This window comes from Suncus etruscus, chromosome 8 (assembly GCF_024139225.1).
Source record: "Suncus etruscus isolate mSunEtr1 chromosome 8, mSunEtr1.pri.cur, whole genome shotgun sequence".
Classification (NCBI taxonomy): domain Eukaryota; kingdom Metazoa; phylum Chordata; class Mammalia; order Eulipotyphla; family Soricidae; genus Suncus; species Suncus etruscus.
Genome location: NC_064855.1, coordinates 115,871,806 through 115,893,011, shown reverse-complemented (window position 1 = coordinate 115,893,011; position 21,206 = coordinate 115,871,806). Strand labels below are relative to the sequence as shown.

General features: G+C 49.8%; 1 protein-coding gene, 1 non-coding gene and 1 pseudogene across 2 annotated transcripts in view; 1 reads left to right on the top strand and 2 right to left on the bottom strand.

Annotated features, from left to right (window-relative positions):
• PCCA (propionyl-CoA carboxylase subunit alpha) overlaps positions 1-21,206 on the bottom strand; it is a 263,459-nt gene that overhangs the window by 30,770 nt on the left and 211,483 nt on the right. The window lies entirely within an intron of this gene.
• Positions 6,092-6,246, bottom strand: LOC126016774 (uncharacterized; annotated as a pseudogene).
• LOC126017150 (U6 spliceosomal RNA) lies at positions 19,264-19,371 on the top strand. The gene has a single exon (XR_007498813.1). It is a non-coding gene; the product is annotated as a U6 spliceosomal RNA (small nuclear RNA).

Sequence of the window (21,206 nt, the reverse complement as noted above, 5' to 3'; positions counted from 1 at the left end):
ACATTGAGTGGGTTACTCCAGAGTGGGGCTGGGGAGACCCTCTGCTAGATGCCCAAACCAGCCAGATTGTTAGGGGAGCACCTCTCTGGCTCCAAACTTGATCCACAACCCAGTTCCATAAGACATGTCAGCACTAGGTGAAAATATCCATAATGTGTCCTAGAAGCCTAATAAAACAGAAATGGATCAGGCACAAGCCTGGCGTACTGCTGGTGTCCCTCGAGGTGATTCTTCTGTAAGGGAACATCAGGGCCTTGTCCACTGGGAACAAAGACCCAAGTCTTGCTAGAGCTGTGACCACAGTCCAGAGGGATGCAAAGGGGTAGGTGCTGGCTGGGGGTGGGGATGGGGTGCACACAGGGGAGCCCTAATGGCAACAAGAAACTCTCAGCTGGGACTTGTCTGGGAAATGATACAGGCACTCTTTCATTGCATAACATTTCTGAAAATCTTTTTTTTTTTTTTGGTGTTTTGAGCCACACCCATTTGATGCTCAGGTTACTCCTGGCTAAGCGCTCAGAAATCGCCTCTGGCTTGGGGGGACCATATGAGACGCTGGGGGATCGAACTGCGGTCCTTCCTTGGCTAGCGCTTGCAAGGCAGACACTTACCTCTAGCGCCACCTCACCGGTCCCACATTTCTGAAAATCTTATCTTTGATAATGCTCAGGGATTACTCCTGGCTCTGGGCTCAGAAATCGCCCTTGGCAGGCTCGGGGGACCATATGGGATGCTGGGACTCGAACCACTGTCTGTCCTGAATTGGCTGCACGCAAGGCAACCGCCCTACCACTGTGCTATCTCTCCTGCCCCTTGCTGATATCTTTTGCCAGTGAGCAGAAAGCTTGTAGAAGTTTCCCAAACCTCTTCTTTTCTCTTCAACCTTGTGTGCATTAATTGTTGTGTCAGTGTTTGCTTCCAGACTCGTGTCCCCGAAATCCCTTGAGACTGGGGCATGAGGCTTTCGCTTCAGCACTTGTTAGTGCTTGGGGGCTATTCTTAACTCTGTTCTCAGGGGTCACTCCTGGTGATGCTCAGGGATGGGCCCCTATGGGCTGTGCTGGGAATTCCAACTAGGATCGGCCACATGGAAGGCCAATGCCTTTAGACCTTCTGTGCTGTCTCGCCGGCCCCCGGCTGCCCACCTGCCTCACCAAGGCAGTGCTTTTCCTGGAACCTCAGTGAAGGAACATTGCCAGAACTATTTATTTTCTTTATTAATTTTTGGGGGCAGACCACACCCTGCAACGCTCAGGTTCTATTCCTGGCTCTGCACTCAGCACCATTCCTAGTGGTGCTTGGGGGAACATAAGAGATGCTGGAGATCAAACCCGGGTTGGCTACCTGCAGGGCAAGTGCCCTCTCTGCTCTAATATTTGTTCCTGGGGGCCAAAGCGACAGCACAGTGGTAGGGTGTTAGCCTTGCACGTGGCCAACACAGGACAGACCCCGGTTCAATTTCCGGCATCCCATATGGTCCCCCAAACCTACCAGGGGCGATTTCTGAGTGCAGAGCCAGGAGTAACTCCTGAGCGCCACAGCGTGCAACCCAAAGACCAAAAAAAGAGTACTTGGGTCTCAGATGTGTCCTGTTCCATAGGCACTATTTGTTGAGCAAGCACTTGGGGGTTGAGATAAGGACTGTTTGCCAGCTCCTGCCTGAGACTAGCTCTTAGGGAAATGTCTTCTCCTTGGGGTGAATGATAAACACCATTCATTATTATTTGTTTTAGTTTGGGGGCCACACCTGGCTCCGAACTCAGGAATCACTCCTGGCAGGCTCGGGAGACCATACGGGATGCCAGGGATCAAATCCGAGTCAGCTGCTTGCAAAGCAAGCACCTTCCCTGCTACACTTTCTCCCAGCTGCTTCCACAAGTTTGTCCTGACTTCTTCCCATCTCTGTGACAGCCAGTCACACACACAGCAGAAAACAAGAGTGTCTCGAGTGAGTCTTGGACGCTCCACCTGCCAAATCCATTGCAGGGCAAAGAAAATACCGAGTCCTGGGTAGATTCAGAGTGAGGGGACTGCTGGGAGTCTGGAATGGAAAGAAGCCTGGGGTGACCTTCAGAATCCCCAACCCCAACCTGAAGGCTCATGCTGCCGGTTGAGGTGTCCTGGCCTTTTCCTGACACCCCTGGCTCCCCATGTAGGTATATCAGGGGACCCAGGATGCCCCATGTGGGGTCATGATGGTCAAAGGAGCTTAAAATAGGGCTCATGCCCAGATGCTCTGCTGAGCACCTGAGCCTGGAGGCCGGATACGAGCCCCTGGCGGCCCCAAGAATGGCAGGAAGCCGCGTCCCTTCTCGCCCTGCTCGCCCTGTGGCCGAGGCCGCCTTTGAAGCGTCTGTTTATTGATCTCCATAGCCCCTCGCTGGAGACGGACGGGCCGCAGACCTTTGAAGGCAGGTCCACCCGGACCATGGCTTCCTCTTCCTCCTGGTGTTGTTTTCCTTCTGTGAATCCCTGGATTGTTTTCCTCCGTCTCGTCTTGTCTCGGGGCCCGACTGGGCAGGAGGGTCCAGTGCCGGCTCCAGATCCCCTGTGCCCACCCCCCCCCAAGCAGGCACCCATTCAGCCCCACTTTCTTCACCATCTACAGCCCCTCAACAAATATGCTCACTCCCAACAGGCTGGGCAGGTCCCCTGCTAGGAACTCTGGGCTACATGTAGTGACAGGTCCAATGGATGGGTGCTGGCCACGCAGCAAGCGGAAGGTCCTTGAGCTGCTGTTTGAGAGTGAAGCCTCAATATGCCACAGCTGCCTCCACTTCCCTACTGGCCCCTGTTAGCTCTTCCCCTCTGTGCCTCTGTTGGGTCACATTGTCAAGGAAGGGTCCAAGCTGAGTAAAAGAAGGAGGGAGAGTTTAATCCACCCAAGGTGCATACCTTCCTTTTTTTTTTTTTGGTTTTTGGGCCACACCCGGCAGTGCTCAGGGGTTACTCCTGGCTGTCTGCTCAGAAATAGTTCCTGGCAGGCACGGGGGACCCTATGGGACACCAGGATTCGAACCAACCACCTTAGGTCCTGGATCGGCTGCTTGCAAGGCAAACGCCACTGTGCTATCTTTCCGGGCCCGCATACCTCCTTCTTCATGGGAGAAGCAGCAGATGAGAAGACCCAATCAAGGGCTGGTCCCAGCTGCCATAGTCAAGAAAAGGGCTCTGCCAGAGAGATAGCACAGTGGTAGGGTGTTGCCTTGCACACAGCCAATTCAGGACGAATAGCAGTTCAAATCCCAGCATCCCATATGATCCCCCATACCTTCCAGGAGCAATTTCTGAGCACAGAGCCAAGAGTAACCCTTGAGCACCACCAGGTATGACCATTCCCCCCCAAAAAAAAGAATTGACTCCAGGTTGTCCACATGCAAAGCAGTGCCAAACCCACTGTATAAGGGGCCAGAGCGATAGAACAGTGGTAGGGTATTTGCCTTGCATGTGGCTGACCCAGGATGGATCATGGTTCGATCCCCTGGTGTCCCATATGGTCCCCCAAGCCAGGAGCAATCACTGAACATCACTGGGTGTGGCACCAAAACCAAAAAGGGCTCTGGGCTCCACTGGGGGTGGGTGAGTGGGACAGACGGACACACGGGGCCAGCCTGTCTCACTGCAGTGGGGAGCTGTGTGAAATGAAGAAGCACATCAAAGGGCAAATGCAGATGAAGCTGGCGGCCCTTTCTCTGTCGTCTTTTGTTCCTCCTCAGATCATGAAGAGAGGCGGACTTTTAATGACAGATTCAAAATTATAAAAGTAAAGGAGGGCTCGTGCGTGCCATCTTTTCTCTCAAAGGGATGAAGGCAAGAAAAGGACTATCCATCTGGATCCAATGTGTCTCTGGCCGCCCTCCAGGGATGCTGAGTGAGGCCTGGCAGAGCTCGGAGTGGTCTATTTGGTCCCCCAGGTCAGCTGCAATATTGAAAGTCACTTTCCACAGCGCTGACCCTGAAGCCCAGAGCCCAAACACAAGCTCCCTGCCTTCCCCGTCAGTTCTCAGACACATCAGAGATTAGGGGTGAGGTGGGGAAGAAATGAACATTGTCCTCTATCATCTGTCTCAGGGGCATCTCCAGACCAGCAGCTGACTTGCACCCCATAGTTCTGGCTGGGGTCCCAGGGCCCCTCTGCATGTCACCCCCAGACCTGGAGGGGCCACACAGCAGGTGAGGACACTGTGGTCCAAGCACTGTAAGACATAGCCTCCTTCCCGCTCTGATGCCCCTTCAAGTCATTATGCAGTAAAGCTGGACCATCACCCCCAAATCACCCAGGGCCACCACTGAGCCAGAATACAGCAGAAGAGGGCATTGCCTTGCACATGGTTGACCTGGGGTTCAATCCCCCATGTCCCTGAAGGGTCCCCCAAGCCCTGCCACATGTGATTCCTGAGCACAGAGGCAGGTGTCAGTTCTGAGTAACACTGAGAGTGGCTCAAACCCTCCCCCTGCCAAAAAAAAAAAAAAAAGGAAGGTCTGTAAGATGACACCCAACTATTAAGCCAAAACCAAGGTATTCTCCCAATTTCCTCTTTTCTTTTCACCTAGCCCTTTGATATGTAAAAGCCCACCTGAATTACTTACCCTATTTTCTTTCTTTTTTTTTTGGTTTTTGAGTCACACCCGGCGGTGCTCAGGGGTTACTCCTGGCTGTCTGCTCAGAAATAGCTCCTGGCAGGCACGGGGGACCATATGGGACACCGGGATTCGAACCAACCACCTTTGGTCCTGGATCGGCTGCTTGCAAGGCAAACGCCGCTGTGCTATCTCTCCAGGCCCCTACTTACCCTATTTTCCATCTTATACGCCAACTTTTGAAACAAAAAAAAAAAAAAGTCAACCGAAAATCGGGGGTCGTCTTATACGCCGAGTATATCCCAAAAAATGTTTCGATATGCCGCTAAACGAAAATTGTCTGAATATTGCCACAAAACGAATTTTCCAACTCGATCCCGCACCAATCACTGCAAGGCTGCTCGGACCGCCTCTCTAACTCAGCCAATCCAAGCAGGCTTTTGATGCATGCAAATGAGACAATGTTCTGGACCCGAATCTACACTGTCAAAAGCCTGCTCAGATCGGCCAGAGTCAGAGAGGACGTCTATTACAGTATAACCTTAGAACCTTTGCTTGTTGTGATTGGCTCACTGTGGCACATACAGTTGCAGCACAGGAACATTCTGTCTGATACAGCAAATAAAGGCCTAAACCTATGTTTATGCAAAATTAGGGAGTCGTCTTATATGCCTAGTCGTCTGATACGCCGGTAAATACGTTAACCACTTCCCTCATGGTGAATGGGTATTGGTTCAATAAAGAATGATCAGTTTAGGCTTGGCATGCTCAGAGATACCACGATGCGAAAAGCAGGCTGACTCCATGACTCTCCTGACTGGCTTGGTTTATTAATTCTTAGCCACTCCCCTGCTTCTTTAGATCCATTTACTGGGGGTAGAAATATGGCGTGTAGGGTGATTTCACAGTATGTGGGGATTTTATTTTACAAAGGTCTTGTCTTGTCTGCACATTTTTGTTGCCCTGTGGAACATTCAAGAACAAAATGGTAAAAGTCAGAAGAGAAATCAGGGAGCCAGGTAGCTAGCCTCACCCTCCTGGAACCATGCGTCTCCTCAGGGCCCCTCCAAGCACATGCACATCACGACTTTCCACTGTCCTCCTAGAGCAGCCCGGACCTGACCCTCACGCTATATGAGGCCTCATGCCTTAGTCCGAGCCCAGAGCAACCTGTGGGCCTCTGACCTTGCCCCCTGGATGGAGGCCTGAACTGATCAGCCTCAGTTACAAAGAAGCATCTAGAAAGTGAGTGGGAACTCTAGAAAGTTCCATGGGACCTGTGAAGGAGAATGCAACATCTGCTTGCAAATGTGAAATCTGTCTCAGAAATGTTCCTGAAGTTTATGGAGCAATTCTTTGTCAGACCCCCCCCCATGCAGGGTGTCAGATAAGCACCCTCAAATTCCCTTCTCCTAAAAGCTGGTGAGAGCAGATGTTGAAATGGACATTTTTGACATAGTGTGTTCTTAAGTAATTTTATAATGTTTCTCAAGTAGTCCCCCCCCCCCCCCCGGGGAGAGCACGCACACAGTTCTCCACGATTGCAGTAAAGTTTCCCACATTTGGGGAAATCACGGGGGTCAGCATGCCCGGAGTGCAATGGGCGAGCCTCACCCTGGGGAAACCACCTTCGTGATCATGGAATCGCCCCTGCCAGGTAAGTATTCAAGTATTCAAATAGTTTTTAATAAGGAATAGTGATTTCTTAGTAATAGGCGTGACTGCAAATTTAGTTACAGGCTGCAATTAAAGGTAAGGAAGACTAGGCCCAAAGAGATAGCTGATTCCTGGAACCAGGCTGTAAACCATAAGGACATTCCAGTGCAAGGACATCTTGCATTCCAGCACAGATACACCTTGGAAGGACATGGGAAGGAGGTGGAACCAGACTGACCATCCTCCATTCCAGCATTGGGAATCCTTGGTCCCTGCAAGAGGGAGGGACCAAGAGATGGCAGATGGCCCTTGAAGATTAGGGAGGAATAATTGTACACAGTCACTAAAAAATTAACACATAGATGGCACAAAAAGTATGGAATAAGGGTAAAATTTAATTTAATGTTATTCTTGCTTCTGTCACTGGCTTGCTTGAAGTGTGATATAATAAACAAGGCTTCCTTTTCCTAATTGCTCTGGTCACTACATTGTCAAGGGTATGGGTCCTCCACCCTATAGATTAGGAGACCACCTGGAAGGTCCAGCCTTCTCTACATGCCATCAGTCTAGGAGTTGGGGTAGATAATGTCATGAAGGGGCTGAACAGACAGAAAATTGTGCCTTTTCTGTAAAAATTATTGGATAATTTAAACTGTATAAATCTATGGACTGCTTTGACCTGTGTGCTTATTATCATATGAATTCCCTTAAATGTCTGTGAATTTGGATGCTGGGGTCTCACAGCAGATTGAATTCCTGGCTTGTGGTGACACCCCAGAGCTCTGGAGAAATAAACCACTTTACTGATTAGTCTCTGAAGGTTCGTGGTCTCTAATTAAGGCGGTGGGCTCTCCCAGACCCTGGGCATCCCGAACCATGGGTTTTCCCTCGGGCCCTTGGCATTCCTGGACCTTGGGCCTTCATTGGGCCCTAGGCTTTCTTGATCCCTTTTAACAGGGCTATGTCCTGAGAACTTGGGGAAAGATTTGGGGGAAAGAGAGAGGAGGGAGGGTAGAGAGACAGAGACAGAGATAAAGATGGAGAATAAGGCCAGAATCAAATTACGGTAACACAGTAATGTCTGCCCAGACATTAAAGCGACTTTTTGTTTGCTTGCTTGCTTGCTTTTGGTTTTGGTTTTGGGTGTAAGTATCAACCCCAAAGAAAAGTGGTCCCCAACTTCCACTTCCTATAATATATAAAAGTCCACCTGGATTACTAGACCTTCCTCCCTCAGGGGCTAGGGAATTGGTTTGAATAAAGAAAGGAGCCTGGCTTTGGGCTCGGCAGAGAAAGAACATGGCAGAGAGAGGCCATGAGGCAGAAAGGCCATGAGGCAGAAAGGTCATGAGGAAAAAACAGACTAAACTCTGATTAATCTTTTGACTGGCTTGGTATTATTTCTCCGCCGCTACCCTGCTTCATCAGAACCATCCACCTAAGGGGTTAGAAATGCGGTGCTTGGGGCGGTCTCTCCATCTTGTGGATATTTTTATTTTACGTTTGTGCCACACCCAGCAATGCTCAGTGCTTAGTCCCGGCTCTGCACTTGGGAATCACTCCTGGAAGTGCTCAGGGGGACTACACGGGATGCCGGAGTTGGAACCCGAGTCAGCCGCTTTCAAGGCAAGTGCCCTCCCTGCTGTGCTGTCGCCGCTCAGGCCCCATAAGGCAGCCCCCAGAGTGCCCTCAGTCTTAGTCTGTGCATTACATAACACATAAATCAGTTTTTCGAACAGTACCAGTTGATGGGAAACCCAGCAGATTTCCCATATACCCCCTGGCCTCACACAGGCATAACCTCCCCCATTACCAGCGCACAAACGACTCTGTATGCAAACAGATGGGAAATATATAATTGACGTGAGTAATAACTATCAAATGCAAAACAAAAGCCAAGGAAGACAGGGAAGGAGTCCCACAGCGGGGAGAGACAGGAAGCCCAGAACACGAGTGGCTGAGGAGAGGCTGGGGGCAGAGGCTTGGCAGGCCATTGGCAAGCCGGGGCCTTGGGGGTCTGTCTCCCACACACGACAGGATTGGCCCCTTCCAATGCCACTGCCAAACCAACCAGCACGAGAAGATGAAAATGCTGGGGCTTCCTCTAAGAAGGAAAGGGGAGGAAAGGGCCACATGGGGACCCAAAAATCTCTCTACCCCCACAGACTGACCTTCCGAGGAGAAGCAGCCTCAGAGCATTAGGTTCTGCTGCAAGAAGGAGGAAGGCAGGTGTGTGGCATGAATGCAGACTGGATGGGGGACTCCAGCTGCTTCTGCATGACACAACCCCAGAGCCCTGAACCTTGCATGTCTCCAGGACATGGGTTAGCATAGGACACAGGAGTGAATAAATGAATGGATGAGCGAGGGAATAGATGAATGAGGGGGAGAATAAAAGAACAGATGAGTGAATGCGTGAATGGACAAATTAGGGAGTGAATGGGTGAGTGATGGAGTGAGGAATGGCTAAGTGAGGGAGTGAATGGATGGATGAGCAAATGAGTGAAGGAACATATGAGGGAGAGAATCAATGGAGTGAATGAATGAGAGAATGAATGAATGAATGAACAAATGGTGGTGCTCCATGGCAGTAGAGGAGAGACAGGCACTCTACTCTCCCCCCCTCCCCCCCCCCCCCCCCCCCCCGCTAATTCTGAGCTAGTGACTCGGAAAGATACTTAATATGTTTCTCATCTTCACAGTATTGGTGCTAATTAAATACAACGCAGCTCCTCCCACAAAGGCAGGTGGTCCTGGGCCAACTCCTGGTAAAGAACCAGCATTTGAAGCTTGGGCAAATATTTTCATGGAGTTTTCAAAGCCAAACGCCCGCTCACACAGATCACAAGGCAACTGCCCAGTCATGCTCAAAGAAAAAAAAAAACTTAGCAGTTGGCCACAATATTACAAGTTGCCTTTTGAAAAGGAAATAAAAGGGTACCCCATCCCGTTTTCTCCCGGGGTGGGGGCTGATCATTCACCCCCCCCCCATTCTATAACAACCTGCCTTCGGCATGCACCGCAAAAAATAAAAAATAAAAATAAAAAAGAGCCAGTCCTAGGGAAATGAAAGGAACTGCTTTTGCTCAATATCAAAAATATTGGAGGAAGGAAGAAGCAATGGAATAGGAAATATGCAATAATTAAAATGCATCTGGTCCACAGTCGCATTAGCACTGTTTAAACACACACACACAAAAACACACAAACACACTAAACACACAAACACAACCCAACAGTGAACACACATTCTGGACTAATTATGATGGTTCCGGGGCACAAGGAGAAACCAATCCCACAGGAGGGAGTTTTATTGGAGATAGGTCCTGCTTTCCCAGAATCCAGGGGGCCCTGTGGAACACCTAGACGCCACCCCAGGCTGGAGAGACCTTGGTGGAAGCTCTCGTGATGGGCCTGGAGGAGGCCTGGCAGCCCCTCAAAACACGGGGGACCTTCCACCTGATCCAGAAGCCCTGCAGAGACATCTCCCCTTGAAAAACCGAAAAACACATGTTTCCACAAAGCCACGCCTGGGATATCATATTCCCTCCCCTCCTCACATGACGCACCTTATTTATTTTGGATTGGGGTGGCAGTACTCAGGGGTGCTCACAGCTCTGAGCCCTGAGGTCTTTCCTGGTGTGGTGCTGGTGGTAGGGGGAATGACCACTGAGCTCTCTATCTGGCCCTGCAGTACTCATTAACAGCTAGAAAAGACATGAGCCAGGATAGAGCAGAGGGAAGCAGGCAGGCTCATGGAATGAAGAAATCCAAGAAACCTGAACAGGTGCAGAACTGTCAACGAGGGGCCTAAAATAAAATCTCAGAGAGATCAAGAGAGTGCGGCATATCAGTGCTATGGAGAATGCAATAGATGAAACAGAAAACGGATGAGAACTTGGGGCATCACACCCAGGGAGGGCCACTGTCCCCAAGGATCACCTGCTGTGGGTCAACCTGGACTTATTCCTACTGCTTACAACAAGCAGACTGAAAGACATTAGCGACCATGAGGGGGCGCTACTCAGAGAACCACAGAGAACTCGGTCAACAAGGCCCAGGGGATGAAAGGACTTTAGAACTGGGCTTGGGGTGTCCTCAGAACCCACCACACACACACACACACACACACACACACACACACACACACACACACACACACACACACACACACTAGCCTGGGGATGAAGGTCGCAGCCCACTTTCCCCAGGAGGCCCAGATAGTGGTGATGGTCACATCATTTTTATGGGAATACAAGAGAGGGACTGGAGTCAGGCGCTTGTCATGGGCTTGGTTGGTCAGCAAGCACCATTTGGGCTCCTCCAGCCCCGACAAGAATGAGTGAGCCCTGAGCTCAGAGCCAAGTGAGGTCTGACCACAGCTGGGTGTCCCCACCCCCCCAGTACTGACCAAACTGGACACGCTTTAGCAGGGCTGGAGGTTGGACATAGCTCAGCTCCCCCACTCCCCCACCCCAGTCTCCTCCCCTATCACAGGAGTGGGTGGGTTCCCCAGCATGCAGGTTCAATGCAACTGTTGGAACAGGCTGGAGAAACCGCCATATGAATCTTCTCTGGGAAGAAAGCATCAGAGCCACAGCAAAGAAGAACAGTGGCCTCAAAGATGGGGACAGAGGGCTGGAGCCATAGTACAGCAAGGAGCGTTCCCATTGCATGAGGCTGACCTGACTATTTCTCTAGCCCCTAAGTGCACTTTCTCTCTTATTCCTTTTTCTTGCAGTATTTGTCTGTGTGTGTGTGTGTGTGTGTGTGTGTGTGTGTGTGTGTGTGTGTGTGTGTGTGTGTGTGTGTGTGTGTAGGGGGGTGGGGGGCGCTTCACCTGGCATTGCTCAGGACTTCCTCTTGGTTCTCTGCTTAGGGGGCCCTATGTGGTGCCAAGGATTGAATCCAGGGCCAGCCACATGCAAAGCAAGTGACTTTAACCCCTGTATTTTCTCCTCTTGGGCCCCCAAATAACTGGATTTCGCAGAGGTGGGGACAGGACAGCACCCGAAATTAACATTTGCAAGTCCCACTTAAAAGTCAAATGAATATATTTGCCTTTGAAGAAGGAAAAGAGCCCTTCCTTCCTTCCTTCCTTCCTTCCTTCCTTCCTTCCTTCCTTCCTTCCTTCCTTCCTTCCTTCCTTCCTCCTTCCTCCCTCCCTCCCTCCCTCCCTCCTTCCCTCCTATTGGATGAGGTATTTACTAAATATTTATTGAGATGCTTGTGCTTGAAATACTATTATCAGCGCCCAAAAGAAAACAAATATGAGCAATTCAATTCTATACCTTCTTCTGTTCAATAAAACGCGCTTCTCCAAAGCAGGTGGCACAGAGCGTTCACCCCAGGGGGCTGATCACATTCCCTCAGAATAGCTGAGAAGCATCTGCAGTTCCCCCGGAAACACACACACACACACACACACACACACACACACACACACACACACACACACACACACACACACAGCAAACTGTGTTGATTATTAGTACTAAGGCTGCACAGATCAGCCAGCAAATGTCCCCCAGAAATGAAGAGATGGGGTACAGGACCATGCATAGTAGTCAGTGATGCATCCCAATCACCCCAAAATGAGCCAGGGAAATGTCAAGGCACCACAGGGGGATGCACTCCCAGGACTGACATGGCACACAGCTCTCCCTCAAGGCCACCAGCAACTGCCCCAGCTCACGGTCACACAGCCCACAGCGGGCAAGTCCCACCGGAAATGCTCAAGCATGGCTGAACTCGAGGAACTCTCTGGGCTGGCTCCCTGCTCTGTGCTCAGTGATGGCTCCTGGCAGGGCTTGGGGGACCATGTAAGTGGAGCTGGGGATTGAACTGGGGTGGGGGGCCTGCATGCAAAGTGTGTGGTTGGCTCTTGGACGCACATGAGGGCAGAGGCTGGGTGTGACTTGCAAGCTGCCTTATCTGGTAGGTGACAGTTCTGGAAGGCTCTTCTGTCCAAAGAGGGGAGAGTCAGGAGTGCAGCTGAACTCCAGAAAACTCCCAGCAGCCCTGAACAATAGGTTCTCTGGGTTCCAAAGACCCAGACACCTGGGCCTACTTAGCCAAACTGGGTGGTAAGAAATGAATTGAGACATGGTGGGGACCAGGAGCTGGCACCTTCTGTGCTCATGACTAGTCCGATTTGATGCCCAGTACTGCAGGGGAGATCTCTGGGTACAAGGCCAGGAACAGGGCATGAGGCAGCCTCAAAGAGACCTGGACTGAGGTTCAGTCTGAATCACTCATCCATTCATTCATTCATTCACTCACCCATTTATCCATTCATTCCCTTATTTATCCACTTGAGTCTCACCACTGCCATAAAAGTTACTATCCTGATGACAACAGAACTGGGGACCAGCAAACTGAGTGAACTCATTCAGGTCAACCAGCTTCCCTTAGCAAAAATCCTGGGGTTCCTCTGAAGGTCCCTTGCAGTCACTGTTGCACGGAAAACCTACACAATGCCCAAGAATGGGGATGTCTGTTGTTTTTGTTCACTCCCAGGGGCTAGAGACAGAATGGAATTTAGGGGGCATTACGAAACCCAGACACATCGCATCATGGCAAGGCAAGACAAAGCTACTCATTCAATTCCTCTTCCCAGGAGCCAGAGCCATAGCACTGCATGGAAGGCACTTGCCTTACACTGGCATCTTACATGGTCCCCAAACATCGCCAGGAGTTATTTCTTGGGGGTGGGGGGTAGGTCACATCTGGTGGTGCTCAGGGGTTGCTCCTGGCAAGCTCAGGGGATCATATGGGATGCGGGGATTCGAACCACCATCCTTCCTGGATCGGCTGTGAGTAAGGCAAATGCCCTACTGCTGTGCCATCTCTCTGCTCCAAGGATTCCTGAGTGCAGAGTCAGCAGGAAACCCAGAGCATCGCCAGGTGTGGCCCAAAATTCAAAACCAAAACAAACAAACAAACAAAAAACTTTTCCCTTTGGCAGATGGAAGTGAGACTCTGGGCTTCTCTTGGTAACTAGGACGTTCCAGATACGGTGGCCTCATGACTGAGGTCACACAACAAGCTGCCAGTGGCCTCACAGATCACAGAGGATTTGGTCCACAGCTCATGTCGTGGCGGCAGCGAAGCAAGAAGCCCCATGCTGTGGGCACTCTCCAAGAGGTCCTCGAGGCTCACCCTCCCCTTCCACAATGCTCCCAAACAGCAATGATAGGACCATGCAGATAGCGGGGGCACTGTTGTACCCTCACTCAGCACGGCCAGGCCTTTCTTTGGTCTGACTAGCCAACTGCGTGCCAGAATGCTAGCTCCAAGCTATGTGCATCAAGTGCATGGAAATGCATGTCCAGGTGTATGAAACACAGAGTTCTTCTGTGTGTCGTGTTTTGGGGTTATACCCAGCGGTGCTCGGGGGCTACCCCTGGCTCTGTGCTGAGGAATCATTCCTGGTGGTACCTAGGGGGACCATGGGGGAAACTCAGGTCAGCCTCATGCAAGACAAGCGCCCTGCCCACTGTACTATATCTCTGGCCCCCAGATGCAGTCTTAGTCAATGAGTGCTACTTGAGGCTTGTATTCATCACAGGTGGGTTGCTGTTATTATTTCACTACGTTTTAATGTAGTTACCCACGATTCCACCTGCAGACAGCTCTAAGGAGAGGGTTCTGGGTGACAGGGGACCTCAGGGACGATTCAACCTTGTGACCTAGGAAGGGATGAGGAGAAGGTAGCAGATTCATGCTGCCATGGGTCCCTGGGGTCGGAAGTCATGGGTTAAAATCCCAGTAGGCCATCACCCCAGGCAGAGGAAGGAGAAGGACAGAGAGTGGAGAACAAGGCCTAGGAGTTACAAACAGAGTCAGCCCATAGGATGGACCCCCAAATCAGGGAGAGAAATCTCCAAAGTCTATTTTCACCATCAAGTAGAAACACAGTGTGGACACCCTTGAATTTTTGCAAAATGAGCGTTGATGCAGAAAAGCAAAGGTGATGAAGTGATAGCACGGTGCTAGGACATTTGCTTTGCACGCTGTCAACCTGGGATGGACCCAGGTTCAATCCCCAGTATCCCATATGGTCCCCTGAGCCCGGAGCAATTTCTGAGCACAGAGCCAGGAGTAACCCCTGGGCATCACTGGGTGTGGCCCCAAAACAAAAACAGACAAAAAAGAAAAGAAAAGGTGACAAGTCTGACGGGATGAACCCCACACACCAGGGCTTATCCCCGGCTTTGCATTGAGGTAACACACCTTGGGGTTTTCGGGGACCATTTGGGGTTGCTGCATTCAAGGCAAGCACCCTCCTTGCCACTCATCTCTCCTCCAGACCCAACAGATCTGGGGTCTTCCCCAAATCCGATTATTTGGCTGCTAACCAGTTTACTACTCAAAAGCGAAGTCTCCTAGCCAAGAGTGGCCAGGAGTAGAACTTTCTTCTTCTAGAGGTGAGGGCTGCAGGTGGGGGAAAGCTGACGCTTCGGTACCTCTGACTATGAAGGAATGAAGGCATAATGCCGATTTGGGGTCCTGCAGCAGCAGATGACAAGACAGCCCCCAGCCTCAGCTCCTGCTAATTAAACGAATCAATTAAGAGACTCCGGTTGCCACGGTGTGGCTGCTGTCGATGGTGGCAATAACAGCCCCACGGGGAGGTCTTTTACTGCATTAAAATGCTGTCCTCCACAACTCCATCGGATATTATTAGAAACAGTTATTTGTGTCTTGCTGTCATATTAGGAGCGGAGGCAAATGAGGGAAATATGCGGACCAGAATGGTCCCAGTATGAGATCAGGTTGGGTTTTCAGCCTCGAAGGGAACAATTGCTGAAATTCCAAATTTCTCTCCCCCCCTCAAAGTTCTTTAATAGAACGAAGATATTCATCAGCACAGCGGCCGCTTCAGACTCGAGGTGAGTGTTCCCCATTCCCACATGCTCCCGCTAAGCGGCCGCGGTTCAGCCCCGATGAATTATCATATTAAGTTCGCCCTCCTGACTTAAACTGATGGGGTTCAAAATTGTTTTCGATGGTTGGCATTAATCGCTGTTACTTAATAAATGGGGCCTGGGAAATCTAATTGTGTGGCTGTACCCAGGGTCTTATTCATGGCCCCCTTAATGGTAAATCTTGGGAAAACATGTCTGTTCTCCTGGCAGTCTCACTTGGGCTTTCGAGGCTAATAAGAAATAAAGTATATTTATTGTCAATAATAAAAAGAAAGAATAAAACTTCATTTAAAATGTACAATTTGAGATTTAAATGAGCTGGAGAACTTCAGGACGCTTTGGTTTCATTAAGAGTGCTGGCTAGTCTTCAAAGGCACAAAATTGGATCGTTCTTCACGAGTTCTTGGGCCAATGCCAGCAGCACTGCTAGGAAGAAACTGTTCGAGGGAGGCCATGCTTGAGGGTTTTTTCCTTTCTTTCTCTCTTTCTTTTTGACAATATGCATTGTTTCTGCGAGGGGACAAAATAAACTGTCCTACCAAGCCAGGTCAGCCTCACGACTGCAAGACTTTAAGAAAAACAAAAACAAAAACTAACCTGGGGAGATGGGGACCAGAGTGATAGCACAGCAGGGAGGATGTTTACCTGATCTGGGTTCGATCCCTGGCATCCCTTATGATCCCCTGAGCCTGCCAGCAATAGTTTCTGGTCGCAGAGCCAGGAGTAACCCATGAGCACTGCCAGGTGTGGCCCAAACACACACACACACACACACACACACACACACACACACACACACACACACACCACACACACACACACACACACATAAAGGAGAGATGTCATATAGTAACCAGGGTGCTTGCTTTACACACAGCCAAGCTGGGTTTCATCCCCAGGTCCCCATATGGTCCCTCAAGCCCCAGAAAATCAATCCCTGAGTGCAAAGAAAGAGTGAATACTGTTGGGTGTGACCTGAAATAAACAGAATTTTTAAAAATACAGGGTCTGAAGAGAGAGCACAACAGGTTAGACGCTTGCCATCGAGGGGACCAACCTGGGTGTGAACCCCAGCATCACATGGTCCCTGAGCCTGCCAGGAGTGAATTCTGAGCACAAAGTCAAGACTAAGCACAGCTGTGTGTGGTCCCAAAACAAAAACCAAAGAATAAATCAATAAAATGAAATAAAGGAGACAATGGGGAAAAAAAAAAGTATAGATAATGGTCCCCATTCAGAAATTTGGACTAGAGGCCAGAGTGATAGCACAGAGGTAGAGCATTTGTCTTGCACGCAGCCAATCCCAGACGGACTCTGGCTTGGTTCCCAGCATCCCATATAGTCCCCTGAGCCTGCCAGGAGCATAGAGCCAGGAGTAACCCCTAAGTGTTGCCAGGTGTGGTCTCCCCACAAAAAAGAAATTTGGGGGCCAGAGAGATAGCATGGAGGTAGGGCATTTGCCTTGCATGCAGAAGGACAGTGATTCAAATCCAGGCATCTCATATGGTCCCCCGAGCCTGCCAGGAATGACTTCTAAGCATAGAGCCAGGAGTGACCCCCCCACCAAAAAAAAGAAATCTGAATGGTAACTACTGTATTCTCAAAGAATAATAGAATACGCAGCCGCTCTGTTGCTCAGTTCCAAGAAGGAATCCCAACTTAAGATACAACACGGGACCTTCTCATTTCTATGGGACATCCACGAACTCAGAACTTCCCCAGGAAGACACAAACCTGCCAGACCAAGCTCAGACGATGTCAGTTCTGAATTAGATCCGGAGTCCATGCTGGGACGTGAGGGGAACTGAGTCCAGCTTCCCAGGGCTGACGTCAGTGACCCCTTGCTGCCCTCTGCAAAAGGCCTGATTGAACCCAGTGCAGCCCAGTGCAAGAGGTGACAGGGATTTTGCTGAGTGGTGAGCTGGGGCTGTGTGAGGACGCTGCAAACCTGAGAGAGAGATCCTTCCCCAAAAGAGCCTTAACCAGAAGCAAGTAGCCTTGTCACCATCCCTGTCATGCTGCACTTAGCACTGAAGAGAATCAACTGGGAAGTTCTTGCAAAGAGCAGCCTAGATTACACCAGAAGAAACTCAAGGGGGGGCCTGAGCCACAGCACAACTGTTGGGGAGGGCACGACTGACCCTAGTTCAATCTCTGGCATCACCAACAGTGCCCTGATCCCCACCAGGAGTGAGCTTTGAACACCGGCAGTTGTGGTCCCCCAAACAAAAACAACAACAACAACAAAAAGAATTCACTTGTTAGGCACTTGGGAGATGGAGATGGACCCGGGTTTGGGCCAGTTTTCAGCCGGAACAGTCCTTCCTCCTCTTTGTGCTCACTCTTGTCTGAGTGAGGAGGACAAAGTGTCCCCAGGGTCCAGCGGGCTCCAGCCGGGCCTGACAGCTGCCATATGGGGGATGACAAGGGGCGAGTGCGGCGGGGAAAGGCTGAGTCTGCCAGGTACTAATCAGGCAGTTCGGGGAGTCGTTTCTTGCTTCTCCGCACCAGCCAGGGTGTTTTGAGACCAGATCACCCCCAAATGCAGCGCATCCCAAATCCATTGGAAAGACAGAATTAGGAAAATTTAAATTTTACTGACCAAGGCTTTGGGGGCAGAGGAGAGGGAGGGGAAAGGGAGGGGGGGAATGGGTGGCAGAAGGGAGAAAGGAAAAGGTGAGTGGGAGGTAAAGGGAAGCGATGGGGAGGAGGGGGATAGCTATCAGTTCCACAGCTGTGATTCTGAGTGTTGTGAGCTGCCTCAGTTTCTCTGGCAGAACCAGCCCACCCGCTGCTCTGCTGAAGACTGCTCTCCTGAGCCAATGCTTATGGGCTGCAGTCCTGGGTTTTGGGGGTGACCTGTGGCCCTCCTGGGAAGTGAACAGCACCCTCCTCTAGGTGACTTCATTGGATCTTTTGGCTTGGGGCCACACCGTTGGTGCGAAGGCTTCCTTCTGAAGGTATGCGGGGACCACCCAGAGCCGGGACTCAAACTGGCCTGTGCCCAAGTCCTCAGAGCCCCTCAAGGGCTCAGGGAGGTGAAGAGAAAGCACAGCAGGGGAAGCAGGAGAGGAAGCATGTGCAGGCGAGTAGTGGACAGAGAAGCACCTGGCCCTTCCCGTCCTCTCTCTCCTGCACTCCTTTTTGGACACCCCAGTTGGCCCTGGGGTAAAGGCTCCCGACAAGTTTCTTTTCTCCCACCTGCTTCCATATTCGGTCCCCTCAAAAGGCCCCTTCAAGCCGAGCACTGTGGCTCTGAGCCCTTGGACTGAGCTCACCCCACTCATCCCGAGAGAATTTATCTGACACGGCGTCCACTCTGCCAGCCGTCTCGTGGGCACCATTTCTGCTCCCCAAAAGGAAAAGGCAGAAACGTGGGGGGTACTGTCTCCTGTGTTTGAGGAAGAAGAGTGGCCAAGAAGCCTGAGTGGGAGACAAAGTGGCAGAGACAGCAACGGTGCCCTCGCAGGGTGAGCACCAGGGCTCATAGCACAGAGGCACTCGGGGCTGCCCAGGGGAGGCTCCAGGGCTACTGCTGAGGAACAACTTGGGACAAGCCTCACAGGCAGTGCCAGGACCCAGAGTCACTCTAAAGACTGACTTTGGATACAGGGGAGCTAAACCGCAGAACCCAGATATCTGGTCAAAGATGATTCTAGGTGGCCTATGAAGGTGTTTTCCAGTGAGATGAACATCCATGTATATGTACACACAGGTGTCCATATGTATGCAGGTAATGACAAGACACACACACACCCGTTGGTTTGGTTTGGTTTGGTTTTCGGGCAAATTGCTACCCACCGGACTATCATCTCTTTGACCCCCACATCACCCCTGAATCCAAAACATGGTCTTTTCCGATATTCTCCATCTATTTAACAGTTGGAAGATATGCTGACTGCAAAGGACGACCCAGCACCAGGCACCCTAGACAGACACACACATGTCGGGAGGGAGAACACCCAGCAAATCCATGGTCCAACATTCAGACCGAGCGGCAGTAAAGAAGTGCCAATTCAAATGATAAAGTTTCCTTCAAGTGAGCAATTGTGAAGTCAAAATAAGCAGTGATGTCAATGATTCGAGTTATATTGGGGTGCTCACTCCGGCAGCATACATACTACAATTGGAACGATACAGAGAAGAATAGCATGGCCCCTGCACAAGGATAGCATGCAAGTTATATTGGGAAAAAATGACTAATATAAACTCTTTCATCATATGTTTAAAAGTGATCACTGATCTTGAGACATAATATGGAGCTGCTGAGTCACTGATATTGAGATAGAGAACACTGAAATGCAATAGTGATTATCAGATATCAGAACATTGAAATGGAATAGTGAAGTATCAGCTATCAGGTTGAATATTGAAATATCTCGATACAGTGACTCACTGCTATTGAATATTGAGAAAATAATGAATCAGAGCACAAAGTGGTATTCTGACAGACAGTAAGTGACAGTAGTCTAAAAAGTGTGGGGCTGGGACCGAAGCAACAGTACCCATCCAGGTTTGATCCCTGGCATCCTGCAGGTTACCCATGCATCTTCAGGACTGTTTTCTAAGTACAGAGTCAGGAGGAAGTCCTGAACAAAGCTAGGTATGACCCCAAAACAAATGAACAAAAATGAGCAAGGGATTTGGACAGCTCTATATACTCACTCAGTTCTCTAGAGAAAAGTAAACCAAGTCATGAAAAATTATGGGTAACCTGCCATGCAGCTGAAAGCTGGCAATCTGGAAAGGCATGGGTAGGCTAAGTTCCTGACCTGGTAAAGCCACCCCAGCTGCATCCATCACCCACATTTGTTGCTTCACCAATGGCCCAGATTCACCACTCCTCTATGATTCTTTGAAGAGACACTGGCCTGACCAAAACTCCAGGCATGCCAATATTTGGGCTGACATCATAAGAATTTTTTTGGAGTGAGTGTGGGCACTCTTCCCCCCATCTTCTTCATGAAGCCCTGACAGCTGAAAACATGCCCCACAATATCTGCAGCATCAGCAATAGTGCTTGGAATTCCTGGATCACGGGACCACAAATGCGGCCAGATGACAACTCCAATACTTTTTATAACTGTCATCCCCACAAGACTACACCAATTTGGATGCCAATGTGTACCTGAAGTCACCTGATGTTCAGAAACAAAAGAAGTGACAGAATGATCAACTAGCATAAGAGCTTACAAAACCTTTGACAATGGCTTATGACTCATTGTGAGACATAATAATTTACTCAAAGTTTCTTCGTACTGTATACTTTTTTAATCATTTTTTCTTCTTTCTGAAAATTTTTTCTTTATTAATAAATTTGCTCACTTACCTAGAAACAAATGTATTATGATCAAGTATGTCAAGTATGTATTACATGTTCTTTAAATAAAATAATTTATATTTAAAAAAAAGTGAGAGACAGCTATCAACAGATATCAACCTAGATATCTCACCATTCACCACTATACTCATGGTTTGAGCTTTGGTTGTAAGGAAGAAAAAAATATACCTCACACTCTTGGGTGCTCTCGGCTATCATAATTCTGTGCTCGGGGGACCAGAAATTGCTTAGGATTGTACCCAAGTCTCCTGCATGCAAAACATGTGCTCTGTCCGTTAAGTTATCTCCTCTGGGCCCTATCTTACACATTAAAACGTATTTTATATGTGTTTGAAAATACATCAGAACCATTAAAAGGGCAAAATAAATAAAACAAAAGTCATTTTAAAAGAAAGAAAAAATCAAGAAGCAAAGCAAAAAGTTGCTCAATAGACTATCAAGATATGGGGACACATAATTACTTGTTGGTATTGAGATTTACATAAAATGAGCCATTTCTACTCATTAGATTGTTTGGCTCCTTAAACAATCTAATGACACAGGCCCGGAGAGATAGTACAGCGGCGTTTGCCTTGCAAGCAGCCGATCCGGGACCAAAGGTGGTTGGTTCGAATCCCGGTGTCCCATATGGTCCCCCGCATCTGCGAGGAGTTACTTCTGAGCAGACAGCCAGGAGTCTCCCCTGAGCACGGCCTGGT